We start from the raw sequence: 23,517 nt of genomic DNA, 5'->3' as shown, positions 1-23,517 counted from the left end.
GAGCCCTTGTGGTGATACAACCCCTACATTGGGTGCACTCCTACCAGCCTACTGCAGGGGGCAACCTCAGTACCTGCAGGTAGACAACCTGGGAGGCTGGCACCACCTGCTGGCTGTCAATCACTGGCCCGCATAAAGACTCGAGCTGGCCCTTTCAGGGGACATTCAGACATGGAGCCCGCATAGATACTCAGACTGATTTACAAAGTTTAAGCTAATGGAAGCTTGTTGTACAGTCTGTGGACTTCTTTGGCTTGGCTTCGCGGACGAAGATTTATGGAGGGGGTAAAAAGTCCACGTCAGCTGCAGGCTCGTTTGTGGCTGACAAGTCCGATGCGGGACAGGCAGACACGATTGCAGCGGTTGCAGGGGAAAATTGGTTGGTTGGGGTTGGGTGTTGGGTTTTTCCTCCTTTGCCTTTTGTCAGTGAGGTGGGCTCCTTCAAAGGAGGTTGCTGCCCGCCAAACTGTGAGGCGCCAAGATGCACGGTTTGAGGCGTTATCAGCCCACTGGTGGTGGTCAATGTGGCAGGCACCAAGAGATTTCTTTAGGCAGTCCTTGTACCTTTTCTTTGGTGCACCTCTGTCACGGTGGCCAGTGGAGAGCTCGCCATATAACACGATCTTGGGAAGGCGATGGTCCTCCATTCTGGAGACGTGACCCATCCAGCGCAGCTGGATCTTCAGCAGCGTGGACTCGATGCTGTCGACCTCTGCCATCTCGAGTACTTCGACATTAGGGGTGTAAGCGCTCCAATGGATGTTGAGGATGGAGCGGAGACAACGCTGGTGGAAGCGTTCTAGGAGCCGTAGGTGGTGCCGGTAGAGGACCCATGATTCGGAGCCGAACAGGAGTGTGGGTATGACAACGGCTCTGTACGCTTATCTTTGTGAGGTTTTTCAGTTGGTTGTTTTTCCAGACTCTTTTGTGTAGTCTTCCAAAGGCGCTATTTGCCTTGGCGAGTCTGTTGTCTATCTCAATGAGATAGACAACAGTCTGTGGACTTAGTGTCAGAATAATTCACACAGCAGCACTCGCAGCACTGGATGTTGTCTACAGGGACATTAACAAGGTGTTTGACAACATCCCTCATGGTTGGTAAATTAATAGTTTGTATACAGAATTGGCTAACCCTTCGAAGACAGATGGGAGTGGTGGAAGGATGTTACTCTTAACTGGAAGTCTGTGATTAGTGCCATTCTGCAGGGATTGGTGCTGAAATGCCTGTAGTTTGTGATTTATATAGATGACGGATGAAAATGTAGATGGGTATGTTAGCAAGTCTGCACTTGACAGAAATATTAATAGAGTTGTGGACAATGTAGAGGGTTATCAAAAGATATAGAAGGATATACCATATTGTATAATTTTTTTTGGACCACTTTTTCAGTTCAAAATTGGGGGATTTGACTTTTACACAGGTCAAACTTTTGACCTCATTAAGTACCTGTGTCATTCAAGGCATCAAGAACTTGGATGTCCGGGACCAGGTGGTAAGTCCGTGCTTTGGGGATCGGAAGCTAGCTCGGATGGATGGGCGACCAAGGCCTAGGAGAGAATCTGAGACAGAGGTGTCAGGAGGTTGAATGGACAGGCGGCCAGAACCAAAATTAGGGGGGTTTGCCTTTAACATGGGTCATACAGAAAACACCTAGTTTTTGGGCCAAAAAGGGGTGGGGGAGGTCGACTTTTACACTGTATTAATGATTACATGAGTACAGCCATACCTTGTCTTCAGCCCGATCGAGTAATGTCAGATAGCAGATACATCCAAGATCACCAGAAGGGCTTAACTAAAAATATACAGAGCATCATGGCCCCTAAACATCCTCAAACCAAGCCTCTGGCAGAATCAACGAAGAAAAGGTATGCCTGTAGCGGCAGCTACACTACTAACTGAAGGATCACACAACCAGATGGGTTGAGTTCAGTGAGCAAAATTGATTTATTGCAGGCTGCCTGGCTGGTCTTATACTCCCAGCCCGGACCTGGCTGAGAACCGCGCTGGGGGGGCCCCGACGTCACCGGGGCGTCACGTGGGTCGCCAAGCGCAGGCTTCTGAGCCTGGTGCCGAGGTCGGGAGGAAACCCCCCGACGGCGCTATTTTGGCCGGCTGCCCCCACCATGTGCATGACAAGCGGGGACGGTTCGCTTGTCTAATGGCATACCGCCACATGCCATCATTTTGGACATGAAGTTAAAAGTGATAAAGAAATTTGAAAGTGGCAAAACTGTAAATGTTAATAGCATATGACTTGAGATGGTCTCACTCATTCTTGATGGCTTCACAATCTTGAAGAATAGAACAAAAATTAACCAGGCTTTTAAACTATGATATTTAGACATGTGAATGCACAATATAGAGGTTTAGGTAAATATGTATGTGTGTCATGGTATCTTATATTGTACAGTATATTTCACCTATTATGATTGACTTGCGCCCAAATTGATTTGCTTCCCCACTTCCAGAATGTAACCTGGAGCAAGTCAATGCATGGCTGTATATACAGGAGATCAGTTACAGGTATGGGTGGAGAAATGGCAGATGGAGTTTTATCTGAGCAAGCGTGCGGTATTGCACTTTGGGAGGTTAAATGTAAGGGGATAAGCATTCTAAGTTAATGGCAGGACCTTAACAATGTTGATGTGCAGAAAGATTTGGGGTCTGTTCATCCCTCCCTGAAAGTGAATGTATGAGTCAGTGTGGAGGTAAAGAAAGTATATGGCACACTTGCCTTCAGTGGCTATGGCAATGATTATTAGAGTAGGGAAGTCATAGTGCAGCTTTATAAAACGTTGGTTCACCTGCACTAGGAGAACTATGTGTAATTCTAGTCACCCCATTACAGGAAGGATGTGGAGGCTGTGGACCGGGGTGGGGGGGGGGGGGGGGGCAAAAAAGTGTTTTTACACAGAAAGTGGTAGTTGCTTCTAATGGGCTGGAAAGGTAATGGTGGAAGCAGATGTGACAGTAACATTTAAGAGGCTTTTAGATATATACATATAAACGGAAGAATATGGATGATCTACAAATGTCTAAATTACATTTGGGCATCTTGTTCAACACAGACATTATGGAAGAAAGGCCTGTTTTGGTGCTGTACAATTCTCTGTTCTATGTTTTGTGATGACAAGTTCACTGTGATGACAAGGTGTCCATGCCTAAACCTTAATGTGGAATAGAAAGGTAGAAATTACATACTGGTAAGCAGCAAGGAATGCCTCAGATATGGGTGTAACATATAATCATCTAAACCAGAAATAAGTAGAATACATGAAAAAAAGTTTTACACCCTTCTCTGCACCCCCACCGCAAGAACATTTTGTTGTAGTCATACATGGTTTGATTGATTTTGAACTAAGTCTGTATTATACGATCATAATTCATAAATCAGGTCTTTATTTTAACAGAGGATTCTTTTGAGTGGCCCACTTGATTGATATCCAAGTTTGTTGTGTTATCAGAGGAAATAATTGCTATTGTTGATTTTTTGTTGTTTTCATTTACATTTTTGCAGAAAGCAAACTTTGTTTCCAGTACATTATGCAGTATCTTATAATTAGAAAACAGAACTCTGCCACATTCAGCAAGATGCACAAGGTTGAAATCGACAACATGAATGCAGTAAAAATAGTTTTTTCAGTTGGTTTGGATATAAAGCAATCAACGGTGTTAGAGCAGGGATATTCATTGCATTTCACCAGCCGGGCCACCTGGTATCCTTCACAGATCCAGTAGAATAAATACATAAAGCTGGCTTCAAATAGCATCTTGAAGACAAGGCTGACCAGTTAAGTGTGAAGAAGAGAACCATCAACTTTTATGTCTTGCCGGCCTGCGTTCCGATTAAAGATTTTGATGTTCTTCTTGCTTTTTTACCTTTGAGACACGTGGATACCAACGAGAAATGATGGCATGGACACAAAGAGCAGTTGGAAAACCCACAGCCTGATCTGGGAGATGGAGAAGAAACGGTCGTAGCACACGTTCCTACAACCAGGCTGCTGTGTGTTGCAGATGAAGTCACTCTGTTCATCTCCCCACACGGCCTCAGTCGCTACCACCAAGATCAGGATGCGGAAAATAAAAACGACAGACAGCCACACTTTCCCCAGTGATGTGGAATACCTGTTGACCCCATTTAGCAGAGAATGGAGAAAGTACCATCCCATTGTCGATCACTCTAGGATGAAACAGCATCAGTTACTTCACTACAGCATGATATCCAGACGGTTCGATGCACATCATTATAAACATGTGTGCTTGTCCCGTTCTCCTTACAATGAGGGTTCTATCAACACACCTTTAGCGTAGTGGTTAGCACCACGCTGGAAAGCACCAGCTATTAGGACCGAGGTTTGAATCCCATGCTGTCAGTAAGGAGTTTGTACGTTGTCTCAGTGTCTACATGGAGTTTCCTCCCACCGTTCGAAACGTATCAGGGGTTGTAAGTCAATTGGGTGGCACGGGCTAATGGGAAGTCAAACATTTAGAATTCCTGCCTACAAATTGTTAATTGTAAAGATTTGCTTGTAGCTTCATTAAAAAATTATCTCAATTTTTATACTGCAGGCAACGTCTAGGTTCACTATCTTGTATTTCCAAGAACATAATCATGTAGTTATTTTTGCAGTTTTGTTGCATGCACTGTGTCTCACCAGGGAAGAAAAGATAGTTGCTAACTGATCTCAGACTGACTTGTAGCTGCCACTGAATAACATTTCATGGTTTCTGGCCTTGCTGAATTAAGACTATATATATGGTCAAACTTATCCACGCCATAAACTGCTCATTTCTGCTTCAGAATTCTCAGGAACGTGTTATCTCTATCAAGAGCATCCTGGCTGGCTTTATCACAGTGCTGTTCAGTTACTTGTAGTGCATCGGATTGGAGGTGAAGCAGAGAGGATCACTGGGGTCTCCCTTCCCCCCCCCCCATCGATGTGATCTACCCATACTTTTGTCTGAAGGGGGTGCACAAAATTATTGAGGACCCCTGTCAATCCACACACAGCTACCCCCATTGGGAAAGAGATACAGGAGGATCAGAGCCAGCACCACCAAGCTGAGGAACAGCTTCTTCCCACAGGCAGTGAGAATGCTGAATGACTAAATGTTCATACAAACCCTCCGAGACTCTACTATTAATTAAATAATATTTATTGATTTTTTTAATATACATATACTGCAAATGTATCATTTGTTGTATGTGTGTTACGTCTGCATGTTTTGCACCAAGGACTGGAGAACGCTGTTTTATTGGGTTGTATTTGTACAATCAGGTGATACTAAACTTGAACTTGTGTACCTTCAGATAGGAGTGGGAAGTGGGAAGAGGGGAAGAGAACCCTGCTGTCATCTATGCTTTACCCCCTTCCCTATGCTATCGGGTTATTCTACTGGCATTGGGAGATCAGTTAGCAAACTACTCTTTCCTTCCCTGGTGAGACACAGTCCACGCAACAAAAACTGTGACAGTAACTACACGATTATGTTCTCGGAAATACAGGATTGTGAAGTTGCCTGCAGTATAAAAATTGAGAAATTTTTTTTAGTAAGGCGACAAGTAAATCTTGATGTCCTCCTTACCTCTGTCAAGTATTTGCCAATCTTCAAATGATATTAACATGTATCCTTTCAGGAAACTGTGATTGTCTTTAGTTTATTATGTTAAACTACTCTTTGCAGATGATGCCGCTTTAGTTGCCCATTCAGAGCCAGCTCTTCAGCGCTTGACGTCCTGCTTTGCGGAAACTGCCAAAATGTTTGGCCTGGAAGTCAGCCTGAAGAAAACTGAGGTCCTCCATCAGCCAGCTCCCCACCATGACTACCAGCCCCCCCACATCTCCATCGGGCACACAAAACTCAAAACGGTCAACCAGTTTACCTATCTCGGCTGCACCATTTCATCAGATGCAAGGATCGACAATGAGATAGACAACAGACTCGCCAAGGCAAATAGCGCCTTTGGAAGACTACACAAAAGAGTCTGGAAAAACAACCAACTGAAAAACCTCACAAAGATAAGCGTATACAGAGCCGTTGTCATACCCACACTCCTGTTCGGCTCCGAATCATGGGTCCTCTACCGGCACCACCTACGGCTCCTAGAACGCTTCCACCAGCGTTGTCTCCGCTCCATCCTCAACATCCATTGGAGCGCTCACACCCCTAACGTCGAGGTACTCGAGATGGCAGAGGTCGACAGCATCGAGTCCACGCTGCTGAAGATCCAGCTGCGCTGGATGGGTCACATCTCCAGAATGGAGGACCATCGCCTTCCCAAGATCGTATTATATGGCGAGCTCTCCACTGGCCACCGTGACAGAGGTGCACCAAAGAAAAGGTACAAGGACTGCCTAAAGAAATCTCTTGGTGCCTGCCACATTGACCACCGCCAGTGGGCTGATAACGCCTCAAACCGTGCATCTTGGCGCCTCACAGTTTGGCGGGCAGCAGCCTCCTTTGAAGAAGACCGCAGAGCCCACCTCTCTGACAAAAGGCAAAGGAGGAAAAACCCAACACCCAACCCCAACCAACCAATTTTCCCTTGCAACCGCTGCAATCGTGTCTGCCTGTCCCGCATCGGACTGGTCAGCCACAAACGAGCCTGCAGCTGACGTGGACTTTTTACCCCCTCCATAAATCTTCGTCCGCGAAGCCAAGCCAAAGAAAGAAGAAGAAGAAAAAAAAAGAATTATGTTAAAAAGAGTCACAGTTAGTGTAGTGGTTAGAACAAGCTATTACAATGCCAGCGACTTGAGTTTGAATCCAGCACTGGCTACAAGGAGTTTGTATGTTCTCCCTGTGTCCAACTGGGCTTTCTTCAGGTGCTCTGGTTTCTTCCCACATTCCATAGATGTAAGGGGTTTGTATGCTAATTGGTCACAAGGGTGTATTTGGGAGGCATGGGCTTGTGGGCCAGAAGGGCCTTTAACCGTATTGTATTTCTAAATTAAACATTTAAAAGTATTTAATTAAAATTTTAAATTCAATTAAAATTGAAAAACATTTTATTTTTGAAACTTTGTATGCTCCTGAATGAGATGGATTTTGCTGGAAAAGTTTATCGGAAATCCCAAATCTGGATCAAATGATCATTTCCCTTTCATGGACCTACACTGTATATGCAACTGATTTGTTGACTCAAGCACAGCACAAAATGCCCTCACTTCTAACTTAAGAAGCAAGTTATAATTTAAGATCGAGCAGCATTCAGTCTGGTACTTACTATTTTTTTTAAATGAATTTATTGTAATAAAACAGCAATGTTTGATGCACAAATTAATTATTTCAAAAGAATAAAAGATAACATCAGTCACCCTGGGAGTCCATAGAATTCCAGTTTGGGAAATACTTGACAGCGGTAAGAAAACTGTTACTCTCAGGAGCTAAACTCTCTTGTAAAACAATTTCATTTTTTTTTTAATTCATTCACAGATGTGGATATGTGCAGCATATCCAACAGTTTATATGCACAGGAATTCTCCTTGAAGTGAGTAACTTTTTGGCCATTTGAGGCACAAATACTATAAATTGGGACTTTTAAACTTGACCAGTTGAGGACGGCAGATATCCTGCTTTGAAAGACAATAATGAACCAGAATAGTTTATACAGCAACCTGATCATCTTATGGTCAGTATTGCAATTTTTTTTTCAATATTTGTACCTGCAAGAAAGAAATTCAAGATAAGGGAAATTACCAGTTTTCTAACAGCAAATAGAAATCTTAATTCATTGAAGAAAGGCTGATAACCACCAGTTAACAGAAACAAAACATTTATATGTTCTTCAATTAGAAGCTGGAGCAGCATGAGGGCATTCACCTGTCACACTTGCTCTGGACTCATTCACATCAAGGCTGAAACATATTCACTGCCATTTTCCTGCACGATTCTCAAATGTCTGTTTTATTCAAATATTGATTTAATGCAGTCAGGTATAGTTAAGGATTAGTAATCCACAAGCTGATTATTTGGAAATCAAATGAATCAGATCAGTCATCTTGGACCTTCCTAGTCACTGAGGCCTTGGTGCAGACACTTCCTTATCAACTCACCAGGGGTCCAGTTCCTTTACTTCCCTTCAGGGAATCCAATTATCATACTCTCCTTCCCACTCACCAGGGGATCCAGTTCCTGTACTTCCCTTCCCATTCACCAGGGAATCCAGTTCCTGCAAAATCCCCTTCCCACTCACCAGGGGATCCAGTTCCTGTACTTCCCTTCTGTTGTGTGTGGAGGAAACATTACCTCCCTGCCTGTCTGAAATGTGTGTATTGCAGGTGGTCACGTGCCCTTCCTGTCTGAAACTTATTCAGAAGGCACCTATCAATCAAGGTTGGACTCTGGCCAAAGTTGCACACCTTGCTGTTGGCTAATTTAAATCACCTAGGGTCATTATTGGCTCGAAGGTTGAGAGAAATAATAATCGAGTACCATTTAAAGTTCTCCCCTGTTTGTCTTCCATGTGTTAATTAAAGTTACATGTGATTGTAACATTTTTGTCCAGTCATCTCTCTGTGAACCCATTGAACTTGATACTCTTCCCAATAGAATTGGCGATGCGAGTCGGGTTCATAAAGTTTTGTCTTGACACACGTGGAGTCTCAACAATATGCGAGTGAAGGATCATACTAACAATGTGGAAGATTTTATTAACAAATGTGTCGGGTGCATGTGTAATTGTCAACCTGCTCACCAACAGGGGCAGTAGGAGGTGACCCACAAATAGGAAAGGGTCCCCAGGGTCAGATTTTAAAATCCCAGGGTGGACCGGCTTCCTGCATTCTAATATCCATGTCTTATCCTGTTCATACTGGCTTTATTCATTTACCCATGTATCAATTTTAGTTTCTTCATTTTCATATTTTTATATCTGTTGTACTCATCTCTCACAGGCATGAATGAGGTCACTGTGAAATTACAGAACCCTGGGATTACTCCACCAAGCAGTTGAACACAAGTCCCAGTTGATGAAGTAGACAAAGATGATGTGGTCAAACAATAATCATGGCTTTTATTAGCAGAAACTCATGGTACAATAATGAAAGACAATAGGTGCATACACAGTTATACCCAAGGGGAGTGTCCTTAACAGTAGAGATAATGCACACCCAATGTTAGTACAGCAAGGCTCGCCAGAGGGGAGACAGGCAGCTTGGCAGACATTCACCACACTAACCTGGAAAGGGGTCCAGCAAATACCTAGTTATGCCGCTGCCACGGCTGTGGGACGAAGGGGCCCCCAATGTCTGCCTCTCATCGGGAAGTGAGTGCCCTGGGCAGCGTGTCAAAATAACAGATGACTTGCAACACCTTCCGGGCTCCACTAGAAGGAGTCGATGATGGCACCGCCCTCTGTGAATGGGTGGTGACTGTAGTCCAGGCCAGATTGTCTGCCCTCCGAGAATAGGGTCTACATGACCTGCGGCAGTAGCACACCATTGGTGGGTGGACACATATTGTTATGGAGTGTGCACTGTTTGGGGGTATCTGTGGGAGCGCCTACGAGCACCACTTCCCTTAGAGAGGTGATCTTTCCCCCTCATGGGACTGGCACCTGGGAAAACAGCCCAGGAAGCCATTACCATCCTGGAGGGGACAGAATACCTGGAGCGGAGAGCTCCTGCTCAAGTTTTCAGGGCTGAGAGGAAGTTTGGCAATGTCACCCTGCTGGAGTCTTGCAGAGAGCATTGCAGGGGAATCCCTGTGGGGTGAAGTTTTCCGTGCACCACCCACTCCAACCTAAACCAGCTTCCCTTCTGGTGCACCCCCACCAGAGGTGGCCCCTGACTAATTCATCTTTTGAGCTCTCCCAAAACCCCCCTTTCCCCACAGGAGAAGACTACCCTTTAAGCTGTTCCTCTTCTTGATATGAGGGTCAATAAAACACTCATCAAAGCAGACTGTTGCGATTCTATGGCTGATTCCAGTCATTAACACTGTTCCAGCAACTAGCAAGAAACACTTGTCACTCAGCAAGACAGGCAAGAACTGTTGCCATGGAAACCCAAACCTCAACATTGGACCTTTGATTCCATCTTTTGTTATGCATATTCCAGGTGCAGATTTTAAAATTGATTTTTTGCTTTGTTTTTCGTGTTTTTAATCACCCTGAGGTGTAGTAATAATGTCTTTAAGAACACTCAGGGAATTGGAGTTACAGTTCACTGTTTCAAAGTTATAAGTGCCATAGATCAAACATGAGAAAGAAATGTTGTTTCACCTGACAATGACAGCGTCACTGTAGCCCTTCCATTCACAGAAGCAAATACCTCATGGAATGGGGGCTTCAGGATCTTTTATTTAAAATCACAAATTGGACTCTTCCTGGCTATTGTTACAGGGATCCAATACAGGCACTTGTGGCACCCATTTAAAGAGAACCTGAGCAGGAACGGCATCCTGGTGTCAGAAGGCAGCCCATGCAAATGGGGCACTCTGGGTACACCATGGATACACATCTGTAGGCCTGACCCCTGCCTCACCATGGGATAGCACAGAAATGGCCATCTTGGCACTGTGCTTAGGAAGTGTCCAAGTGTGAGGCCAAGGTGCGGGATGCACAAACCAAGAGAGGGGTCTGGTACCTAATGGATGACCTCCATTGCCTGTTTCCAGATGTTGGTGGTAAGGGTGCTTACATTTGGCAGCCAAACTGGAGAAACTAGGCTTGCGAGTCAGTGACCAAATTTATTTTTCTACCCTCCTCTCTGACACTCTGGAGTAGCTCCACAGCACAGTGACCCTGTTTGGTAGAGAGGGGAGGGGGGAAGCTGGTGAAGTGTTGTCATTGAATTTGATTATGTGCCTTTTCCATCAAATGGAAGGCTCTTGATCAACTTGATGATATTGTTTTTCTTTTTAACATGCCTTTTTGTACATTTTTTCTCTTTTCCTTTTTTTTATAGTTAAAACATGTACATAGATTTGTTGATAGATTTAATAGTGATTACAGAGTAATGTGACTTCTGAGGGGTGGAATGTTTTGTGTGGAGGAAGTGTAGCCTCCCTGCCTGTCTGAAATATATGTATTGCAGGTGGTCATGTGTCCTCCCTGTCTGAAACTTATTTGGATGTCACATTACCTGTCAATCAAGGTTGAACTCCGGCCACCCTTTAGTGCACACCTTGCAGTTAGCTAATTTAAATCACCCATAATTTTTTAGCCAGAGCACAGATTAGCACTGTATATAACACACAGCACATTCTTTCTCTCTGCCTTGTGGTCCAAGCCCTGGACATTGCTCCACACCAGGTTGCTACTGTGGACATCGCTGGAAGTGTCGCAGGTAAGGTGTGGACTACACAGAAGCTGAGCCGTAGTATTGCGATAGATCAGTTCTTGCATAGAATCACACCATTGTTGGTACAGGGTTACTGTGTGTGTGTAAAGACCCTGTTTGTAGTGTGTGTACTCAAGTGTGGGAGTGAGTTGAGTATAGGTTAATTATTGTTGGAGTCGAACTGGAGTCCGAGCTAAATATCTATATCATTGCTTAAGTGAAATAGTGCCGAGTACCATTTAACATTCAACTGTTTGTCTCCTGCGTGTAAATTAAAATTATGTGTGATTGCAACACTTGTGTCCAGACTCGTCTCTCTATGAATCCAACAAACCTGATACTCTTCCCAACATGACAGTTTCCCACTCACCAGAGGATCCAGTTCCTGTACAATCCCCTTCCCACTCTCCAGGGGATCTAGTTCCTGTACAAACCCCTTCCCACTCACCAGGGGATCCAGTTCCTGTACAATCCCTTTCCCACTCACCAGGGGATCTAGTTCCTGTACTATCCCTTTCCCATTCACCAGGGGATCCAATTCCTGTACTATCCCATTCCTACTCACTAGGGGATCCAGTTCCTGTACAATCCCTTTCCCACTCACCAGGGGATCCAGTTCCTGTACTATCCCATTCCCACTCACTAGTGGATCCAGTTCCTGTACAATCCCTTTCCCACTCACCAGGGGATCTAGTTCCTGTACTATCCCTTTCCCATTCACCAGGGGATCCAATTCCTGTACTATCCCATTCCTACTCACTAGGGGATCCAGTTCCTGTACAATCCCTTTCCCACTCACCAGGGGATCCAGTTCCTGTACTATCCCATTCCCACTCACTAGGGGATCCAGTTCCTGTACAATCCCTTTCCCACTCACCAGGGGATCCAGTTCCTGTACTATCCCATTCCCACTCACTAGGGGATCCAGTTCCTGTACAATCCCTTTCCCACTCACCAGGGGATCCAGTTCCTGTACAATCCCCTTCCCACTCACCAGGGGATCCAGTTCTGTACTTCCCTTTCTTCTAAATGTCCATTCCTGTTAATCTTTAACACCTCAATTTGTCTTTTATCTGGTCTGAAGATTCAATCTTTCCCAATAATTATAACTTTTCAATTGTTATCTTGCAATTCATTTTTAAAAGATGATTAAAAGCAAAAAGTAACATTGGACAAATATTTCCATTTACATTCAGATAAACATTCATTCCTCAAGCCTACCTGTCACTTAATGAGAGTGAATGATCTGAATTTAACCTCAGCTCTACGTTTGTATTAACAAACAAACTTTCACCCACTTTGTTCACTAAGAAGTTTATCTACCTTTGCCTTAAACTATTCAAGGACTCTGATTTCAGCAACATTTGAAGTAAAGAATTGCATTGGTTCACAAAATTCCTTCCATTTGCATTAAAATTCTTGTTTTAAAATATGATCCCTGGTTGTGGATTCTCTCACAAGAAGTAAGATCCATTCCACGTTCATTCTGCCAAAATCTTGGCAGTGTTTGAGATCCCCTCTCAAACTAAAAACCATTGTCTTCCCTCATAAGAGTACCGATTCATTCCATCTTCTTTTCCTTCTTGGACTGCATCCACTGAAACATAAGAAATAAAATAACCTCAGCTTACCTTGGCTAAAATGTGAAATTGTTTTATTTATCATATAAAGTATCAGATGAAAACTCTTGACAGAAATACCCCAGGCTGATATCTAGCCTAGTTACCGCTCAGGAATGTTCTTGTCGGTTTTCAGAGAGATTTATTGTTCCAGGACATCCACAACTTATTCCTTTTTAATTAGCCTTGCTGACAAAACTTGCCCTTCAGGGTTCTCCAGATGATAACCTTTTTCTTTCAGGTCACCAAAGAATTCCTTTTTGTTTCTCTTATTCCAAGTGAAACATTAGACAGCCAGTCCTCTCCTCTTGCATGAACCACAAGGGCTTTGACTAGGCTTTCTTCCAAAAAGGGCTTTCCACAAGCTTGCCAGCTTGTCCTGTTCCAATCCCAGCTGCTGTGGCTGAAACACTGTAGAAGTGATCTCTGCATCTCTCTTCTCTCCCTCTCTTTCTCTCTGAGAGAAAGCCTGTTTGACTCTCTCTGCTTGCAAAACCACATGACCCTCTTAGAACAGCAAATTCTCCTCCAGACAATCTGTGGCTCCAGCAAGATCTTTCATCTGTTGCCTTTTTGTAATCAATAGTCCATTAGTGAAGTCTCCTGAGCACTCTTCAACACTCTTGCAAAAGCTGTGGAGATTATATCTCTAGCATTAGCAGAGCTCCAGTCTTTCAAATAAGATCTGTTTTTTAAGTGTTTGTATGTAACCTACTCAAATAAAACTTTCCACATTTATCTCCCAAAAACATATCTATATACTCTGTCACAATACCTTTAATATAACTAACTATTTGATCTCTCAAATATGATTTCAATGTATCTCAGAGTAGAAAGTTATAGTCAGTAGAGAGGGACTTAGTCACACAGAAAAAATCAATCTGAACCAACAAAACCACAGAACTTTGATCTTTTAAACAGCATTTGATTGAAATACCATCTATTTCATTTTGTTTGTTTATCAGGCATTTCAAATAAAATAATTAAAGGTGAATGATCCGAAAGCAGTCTAGCAGCGTATTCTGTTTGGATCAGTGGTTCTCAACCTTTTTCTTTCCACTCACATACCACGTTAAGTATTCCCTACGCTATCAGTACTCTGTGATTAGTAAGGAATTGATTAAGGTGGTATGTGGGCGGAAAGAAATGTTTGAAAACCACTGTTTCAATCGTACCTAATTGACTTGTTATGTACACGCGGTTTCATAACTCCAAAGGAAATGGGCCAATGACAATTTTTCTCAAATAAGCTATTTCAGTAACAATTGGGTCTCGAGCAGTGATTCTCAACCTTCCCTTCCCACTCACATATCACCTTAATAAATCCCTTACCAATCACAGACCACTTATGGTATAGAGATTACTTAAAGTGGTATGTGAGTGGAAAGAAAAAGGTTGAGAACCACTGATTTGGATGATGCTACTTTCCAGTTTAGCTGATAATGAAAATAAATCAATCCTAGAGTATGAATCATATTGTTTAGAATAGAAAGAGTAATCACTTTTTCTTGGATGCTACCATCTCCAAACGTCTATTAAATTCAAGTCTTTCATGAAAGCCAAGGTAGGTTTGGCCTTCATAATTTTTTTAACTGATTCCTATAAAAATAAAAATCCCCTCCAATTAAGATATTTTCATGTCCTTGAGTAAGTATCATAAAGATATTTTGAATAAATTTCTCATCTTCATAATTGGGGGCATATAAATTCAAAAGCATCCAGAATTCTGAATATATTTGACAGTTTCTCATAACAAATCTCCCAGCTGGGTCTATGGTTATACTTCCCACTCCCCTGTAGTAGTAAAGGAGGATGCTATTACGAGTGCTACTCATCCTCTCTTCAATTTTTCATGTTCTATCACGGAAAGATGAGTTTCTTGGAGGAAGGTAATATCAGCATGTATTTTTTTAAGATGTGCCAAGACTTTTTCATTTTTATTGTCCATTTACCCCATTAGCATTAAGACTTACAAATTTAATTGATCTGTTCATAATTTTTTTATTTCATTATGATGTAAATCTTCCATGATTTCCTATCTTAGTTGACATTGAGAAGAGGTTGTGAGCTGCTGTCTTCAACCACTGGAGACCTTTTGATTAAGGTTGTCTCACGGTGCTATTTGGCAATGAGTTTCAGCCTGATGAAGGACTTGTCACCTGCTGTCTTTGTCCATTGTGGTGGTGGAGGTCATGGGTTTTGAAGGTGGGCAAGTAACATCAGTAGTTTTTCTAATGGTACACACCGCTGCCTATGTTTATTGTCACATAGTGTAGTGAAAATGTTCACCCATAATACAGCAAGGAAAATATAGCATGGAAGAGCAGAGTTACAGAGAAAGAGTACAAGGCAAAACTGATATAATTTTAGATGTTAGGAATAGGATGAGACACTGGTCACTAATTATGCAGCCTCTGAACTGACCTTGTAGCTACAGCATTAATGTAGCAGATTCAGTTAACTTTCAGTTCAAAGGTGATCCCCAATGGTTAGGGGTTCAGTCATGGTATTGCTATTAATTATTCATGGTATGTGGTTAGACTCTGACTTGCTGGTGATGCCTGAATGTTGTTTGTGTCTTGCAGTAGATGTACATATGTGTGTCTTCATTTGCTGAGGAGCTGCACTCACCGATTGTTTTTAGCTAATTATTTTAGATTGTATTTTTGCTAAATAGAAAGAAACTCCAGCTGAGACTCAGAGAAAATCACTCCTGATGCAAAATGGTGCAAAAGGTAGCAGGGCTGAGTTGCCTGTTCCTTTTCATACTTTTATATTTTTCTTCACTGGATCTGCAACCTCTGATTCCTGGAGCAAGGTGGAGACATGAGGAAAATAGAGTATTCAGCCCAAAGCAAAGTACTTATACTGATGAAAAAAGATCACTGCTGCTTTCTTGAGAATTTTTTTTTAAGAGGTACAGCTACCACTGCAAGGATAAGTAAAAGAATGTGGCTAAGGTTCCATTAATTTTGATTAAAAAACTGTAATTATAAATAGAGCACTAAAATCGGGATATAAATCCAACACTCCAGTAGTTATCATGACATTCACTGACAACACTGCATTAACCAATGAACCAAAGTGGGGGGGGGGGGGGGGCCGCGGATCCGGGATAAAATTTTTTTTAATTAAAAAAAAACAATGAACCAATGAGTTGGGTGAATGGTTCACTGAAAGGTCAATTTAATTAGCAAACATAATTTGTTCCAGTAGTGGCTGGATAAGAGAAGCCAAAGAGTAGCGGTGGATGATTGCTTCTCATACTGGAAACCTAGGACTAGTTGTGTGCCTCAGGGATCAGTGCTGGAACCATTTTTATTTATCATATATATCAATGACCTGGATGATAATGTGGTAAATTGGATCACCAAATTTGCAGATGACTCTGAGATTGGAGGTGTTGAGGACAACGAAGAAGGTTTTCGAAGTTTGCAGAGGTGTGATAGTACAGATTCTATCACCAATGTGTATAGGTACAGATGAGTAGGATGTCTGCGATTGGCTGAAAGTATTCTGGACTGGTCGACCTACTTGTGATATGTTCCAGTCTTTTAGTTAATAATAGCCTTGGTTTGTATCAACAAGTCTTTGGTTCTTTTGACACGCACTATGAGGTATCTGGACCAGCTGGAAAAATGGGTGGAAAAATGGTATATGGCATTTAATGCAGACAAGTGTGAGGTGTTGCATTTTGGAAGGACAAACCAAGAAAGGCCAAGCATGGTAAATGATAGGGCACTGAGGAGTGCAGTACAACAGAGGGATCTGGGAATACAGATACATAATTCCCAGAAAGTGGCGTCACAGATGAATAGAGTGGTAAAGAGAGCTTTTGGCATTTACTTTCTTAGACATTTAGCATGGTATCAGGCCATTTCAACCCAAGAGTCCATGCCACCCAATTTACACCCCATTTAACATCCACCACCAGTACGTTTTGAACGAAGATGGAGAGAGAAAACCTCCAGAGAAATCCCATGCAGACACTGGAAGAAGGTGTAAACTCCTTACTGACAACGTGGCCTGGCACTGTAAAGGCATTATGCTAACCACTTCTCCAACTGTGCCGCCCCTTACATACATTACAGTAACAGGCCATTTTGGCCCATGAGTTCATGCCACCCAATTTACACCTTGGCCTTCAGGAATCAAAGTATTGAGTATAGGAGTTGGGATATTATGTTAAAATTGTATAAGACATTGGTGAGGCCAAATGTGGAGTATTGTGTGCAGTTTTGGTCACCTAACTATAGGAAAGATATCAATAAGATAGAAAGAATGCAGAGAAGATTTACTAAGATGTTGTCTGGACTTCAGGGACTGAGTTACAGGGAAAGGTTAAAGAGGTTAGGACTTTATTCCCTGGAATGTAGAAGAATGAGGGGAGATTTGATAGAGGTATTTAAAATTATGAAGGGGATGGACAGAGTAAATGTAGATAGGCTTTTTCCACTGAGGGTAAGTGAGGTACAAACTAGAGGATATGGGTTAAGGGTGAAAAGGGGAAAGTTTAAGAAGAACAGAAGGGGGATCTTCTTCACACAGAGAGTGGTGGGGGTATGGAACGAGCTGCCAGCTCAAGTGGTAAATGCGGGCACAATTATAACATTTTTAAAAATTTGACAGGAATGTGGATGGGAGAGGTATGGAGGGCGATGGATTGGGTGTAGGTCAGTGGTTCTAGGAAAAATAAGGTTCAGCATGGACTAGAAGGACTGAAAAGACCTGTTTCTGTGCTGTAATGTTCTATGGTTCTATGGTTCAAGAGTGGGATAAACGGAAATCACAGTAACTTTAAAAAATTCAGCATTATTTTTTCCAGAAAAATTAAATGCATAAATATATTTTATGTACAAAATACCATCTAAATCCTGGTGAAACATTACACAAGCAGATAACGTGTTCATAAAGCAGGAAATAACGAGATCGACCATATCATGTCCCACATTTCTGCCATGCCATTCAAATCGCCACTCAACTAAGACCGGTGTGACTTGTTAAACAAGGATGCCATGTATAAATTTCATAAGCTTCATCAAATATTTACAAAATGTATCTTCTCATCTCCACAACAAAAAGAATTTATCATATTTACTTTCAGCAGATTTAAAGTTCAAAGTCAAATATCAAAGTTTAGATATTTTGACCACATTGTACTACATACAACCCTGAGATTCTTTTTTCTGTGGGCTAGGCAGAATTCCCATTTATTAGTAGTGCAAAACACCGTACTCACAAAGGTACGTATACATGTAAACAAACAGAAATGTAAACAAACTGCAATACAGAGAGAAAAAAATCAATAAAGTACAAAAGTAAGTGTCCTTAAATGAGTCTCATTTGAGAAATCTGATGGTGGAGGGATTGCAGCTGTTCCTGAACCTGGTGATATGAGTCTCATTACGAGCTCAAAGGACCCCAAAACCCAGCAGCAATAGATATTCACCAAGACAAATGGATACTTTAACAAAAGTTGCTTTTAATTATCTTTAAACATGAAACAGAATCAAACTTTAACTTATCACTATTAACTTTCTTAACCCCTTCTAATTTTAAGCACACATGTATGTAATGTGTGTGTAAGTTTAGAAAACTTCTTTAGTTTACAGCCCAATATCACTTCTCCACTTTCACTGGTTGCAGGCAATTCTTATACTATCCACAGAATTTAATATTTATGAATTTCACCAGGCTTTGATGCTTGAAAGGTAAATGGTTACCACTCAAGAAGGTTCTTGTCAGTTTTCAGGGAGAGGTTTGTTGTTCCTGGACACAAGCTGATACCTTTTATTCAGCCATTTCAGTGTCTTGCCGAAGAAACTTGCCCCATCAGGATTTTCCAGATAATAACCTCTTTTTTTCAGGACACCACAAAGTTCCCTTTTGTTTCCCTTATTTCAAGTGAACCATTAGGCAGCTAGTCCTCTCACCTTATATGGACACAAGGGTTTTGACCAGGGTGAACTAAGCACTCACAACCTGTTTTCAAAATGGGGTTTTTCAACAAGCTGACCAGCTTGTCCTGTTCCAGTCCCAGCTGTTGCAGCTGAACTGTAAAAACTGCAGAACTGAATTCTCTCTCTCACTCAGCAAAAACCACATGACCCTCTTAGCAAACTGCACTCAGACAGCCTGCAGCTCCAACAAGTTCTTTCATCTATTGCTTTTCAAAACAACAATCCACTCTTGGCCACTCTTCAAAGTTTTTGCAAAGGTTCTTGGAGCCAGCCTGTCTAACTTGAGCAGAGCTCTAGTATTTTAAATGAGATTTGTTTTGAAATATTTGTATGCCATCTACACTAAAAAAAATGTGCCACACTTTATCTCCCCAAATCATATCTATATACAATATAAAACACAAAATATTCTGTCTCACTTTCCCCCTACAAAGAAATTTTAACTCTTGAGTTAAAATTCAGTTTATAACTGAACTGACTTTAAAATCAATAGAGATAATAATACACAATATATGTTATAACAATGTAACCCAATGTTAAGAGTATATATTTCTATTTTAACATCTTGATAAACAATCTGCTATCACATTATTTGTACCTCTATTATTAATTTGCAGATTATATTCTTGCAATATTAAACTCCAGTTTAACAATCTTCTGCTTTTATTCTTCATTTTATTCAAAAACACCAGAGGATTGTGGTCAGTAAATATCACAATTGGTTCATGAGAGGTACCGAGATAGTCATCAAAATTCTGCCAACCAAATATTATAGACAACAGTTCCTTCTCAATAGTGGAATAGTTCCTTTGAATTTTTTTAAAAAGTAGGCAACTGGATAGTCAATTTCATTATGTTTTTGTCATAAAACTGCACCTGCTTCCCTCTCATTGGCATCCACTGCTAAAGAAAATGGTTTGTCAAAATCTGGAGATTTTAACACAGGGCAATGGCATAGCATCTCCTTTAAAATTTGGATAATCTTGCAAACAATTTGTTCAATTCCCTTAGATGTTCTTCCCATGTGTCACTTTTTGTGACCAAATCATCAATATAAGCATCTGTATGTGTCAACCCTTGGATTACCGAATTAATCATTCTTTGGAATTTTGCAGGGGCATTTTTCATGCCAAAAGGTAAAACATTATACACATATAAACCGGATGGAGTTACAAAACCCAAATATTCTTTCCTCTCTCAGCTAGTGGCACATACCAGTAACCTTTCAACAAATCCAACCTATTAACAAATTTAGCTTTCCCAATTTTATCAATACAGTCATCTATTCTCAGAATAGGATAAGCATCTGTTTTAATTACTGAATTAACCTTCCTGTAATCTGTACAGAACTTAACAGTTCCATCTGGTTTAGGTACCAGAACTCAAGAAGTACTCCAATCTGAGTTTGAAGGTCTAATAATATAATTTTTCAACATATATTCCATCTCCTGATCCATGATTTTACTCTTCTGAATGCTTATTCTATATGGGTGTTGTTTTTTGGGACTTGCTTCTCCCATGCCCATGTCATGATAAATCATTGATGTCCTTTTTGGCACATCGGGAAACAAATTTGTATATTTCAAAATTAATTCTTTCAACTGCATCTGTTCTTGTGACAAGATGACCTAAATTTTCCAAAATTGTGACAGGTGCACAGGAACCATGGTTTCTTTAAGGTTACCCTCGCAAGATTCTGTTTCCACAATCTTATGATCCATAACTTCCTCAACTCTGTCAACAATTAAGACCTCTGATACAGATTGTTCTCCACTACCCTTATCCTCATAATAACATATTTTTGTGACAAACCTGAATTTTATTTCTTCAATCTGTAGTGTTAACAACATAGTTAACATGATTCAGTTTTGATTTAATTACATACGGTCAAGAAAATTTAGCTCTCAAACGATTGTCATGTGTTGGTAACAAAATTAAAACTTTTCTTCCTGTCTTAAAATTCCTCACTTGAGCTTTCCTGTCAAATAAATGCTTCATTTTACCCTGAGCCATTTCTAAATTCTCTTGTGCCAAAGTCCACACTTTTTGTAACCTATCTCTTACTAACCACAGAGCACTTATAGCATAGGAAACCAGGAAGAACCAGGAAATGGGTTTAATTTATTGTCCATTGTAAGGTGGCCTAGACACCATGAGAACAATGAGACCTCCTCCACTTTGGTTTCTATGATGCATTGACAAATGTATTGTGAGCTGTGTAGGTAGTTTCTCCTGCTACATTATTTATGAGTTCACTCTCAAACCATCCTGATAAGGAGATCAGTTAAAGTTTGCAGAGCAGCATACCACAGATCTCTTTTAAATACTTTATTGGAACCTCACTACAGAAATACAGTACCGCACCACAAGAAAATACAAGCACCTGCCCCAGCATCTTGAATGTGCCATTTTGAAGACAATTAAGGATAATTAATAAACAGTGGCCTAGCCAGTGACCACCTGTAAATCAATCAATAAATCATTTGAGATGTAGGGAGGCTTTCAGCAGAGTAAAGCGTGTTTCAAAGAGTACAAAGTGAAGAACAGAGTCATGCCTCACAATAACACTAACCTGGGTTTAAACCTGATCTCAGTTAAACAAGAAAGTCTGCTGTGATTGTACTGTGATGCATTAAAGTGCTGGAGAAGGGATGTAACCAACGTCCGAAACATTGCTGAGTTTCTCCAGCACTTTTGTGCATTAATCCTGACCTCAGGACCTGTCAGTGTGGAGTTTGCATGTTCACCCTGTCCCCATGAAGGTTTCTATGGTTTCCACCCAGGTTCCAATAACAGGACTATTGACCATTGTAAGTTGTCTCTCGAATGTAGGAGAGTGGTAGAGTTTTTGGGGAATTGATGAGAATATGGGGTGAATTTAAGAAACTGGATTAATGTAGGAGCAATACAAATGGGGGATCAGAACAGACATAGTGGGCCAAAGGCCCTGTCCTTCCGGGTTGCACGGTTAGCGTAGTGATTCGTGCAATGCTTTTACAGCACCAGTGACTAGAGTTCGAATCCAGCGCTGTCTGTAAGAATTTTTGTATGTTCTCTCCATGTCCGTGTGGGCTCTGGTTCCCTCCCACCATTCAAAACATACTGGTGATTGTAGGTAAATTGAGTTTAATTGGATGGCATGAGTTTGTGGGCGGATCAGGCCTGTTGCCATACTGTATGTCTAAATTTTTAAAAAATCTCTGACAGTGAACCACTTATGATGTCATATCAAATTGCCAAAGGCATGCAATAAAATGTTGCAAGCCATTACACTGTAAAAGGACATCCATATGTTGTACCTTATGCACTTTAATCCTCATATGTATCTGCTGGCCATTCTCTACAAATGGTTAATCCTGTTTGCAGTTGTCTTGCAAGCCAGCCTTTTAAGTAACTCTCATGCTGACTGATCAGGTTAACTACTGCTGATTCTTTGGAAGGTACCCTTACAACAATCTAACCCTTAACTGTAGACTCACACTCTCTCTCTCTCTCTCTCACACACACACACACACACACACACACACACACACACACACACACACACACACACTCTCTCTCTCTCACTCTCTGTCTCTGTCTGTCTGTGTCTCTCTGTTTCAGCACTCTTACAGTCCATTTTGATTAACATAATCTTCCTTTAGTTTTACTATCTAACATTCTGATATAATAATTTTTGAAGTACAACTACTTACATAATTTACACAATGCTTTCATAGGATTTTTAACCTCAGCAGTGTATAATTTGTTTGTACATTTAGAAATATCTTTTGAGGATGAAGCTGATCACATCATAGCCATTCTGTTATTTATGCTGTACCTTGTCACACAGCACAGGTGTTTAAATTAATAAATACTTCCGGATTTCACTTCCAGGATCAGTGTTTCAAAGGTTGTACCCTGACTTTGGGATAGGGATTTTAGTCAACTTTACCATTAGGTTTGGTTTATAATGAGTTATGCATTCCTTCTGCAGGCTTCTGACTGCACTGGAGCATGTGAATAGAAAAGGATAAATGGTCATGAAGGGAATCTTGTGGCTGGTCATGAGTTGACAAGTAAGATCTTTCAAACTGCCTCTCAAACTGTTCCTTCCTTTGGCTTAGTACTGATTGCTTTGATTGCATCCTGTGGAATGCCAATAATGTTTTTCCACATTGAGAGACTATTTAAAATTAAGTTGTTTTGTCTGGCTCTGAACACCAGGAATCATCTTCTGAGGAAGAAATGGAAAGAGCAGTAGCCTGAATGCATAAACATAAAGTATTTGGCCCTGAGGTTGGGGCCATAAAGTGTCTTTATTCTCCAATTTTACTTTAAACAGGAGAAATCAGGAATAATTGCCACCATCTTCATGATCAAGGGACTCGAATGGCCAACGCAAGTCCGAAGGGAATTACTGACAAGTTCAGGTTTCTACAAAATATTTGATTTTTGATTGTACAAGAAAATACAAAAAAAATGCAGATATTGAAATTCTGGAATTTTTCTTTCTTCCTGAACCATGGTTTCTTCCATTTGTGAACAGAGCTCTTGACTGCATCTCACTTATTTTCTGCACTTCAATTCTCAATCTTTATCCCTGTAGATGAAGCAAGAATAATTCCCTGGTCTTTATTTTCCAGTCCACCACTTTCCACGTTCAACAG

The 23,517-nt window shown here is 41.2% G+C and overlaps 1 pseudogene; it reads right to left on the bottom strand.

Annotated features, from left to right (window-relative positions):
* Positions 1-2,698: 2,698 nt before the first annotated feature.
* On the bottom strand, positions 2,699-4,173 carry LOC138742123 (gap junction beta-2 protein-like; annotated as a pseudogene).
* Positions 4,174-23,517: the final 19,344 nt, after the last annotated feature.

This window comes from Narcine bancroftii, chromosome 8 (assembly GCF_036971445.1).
Source record: "Narcine bancroftii isolate sNarBan1 chromosome 8, sNarBan1.hap1, whole genome shotgun sequence".
Lineage (NCBI taxonomy): Eukaryota > Metazoa > Chordata > Chondrichthyes > Torpediniformes > Narcinidae > Narcine > Narcine bancroftii.
The sequence above is the reverse complement of the archived record's forward strand: the minus strand, read 5'-3'. Positions and strand labels throughout refer to the sequence as shown.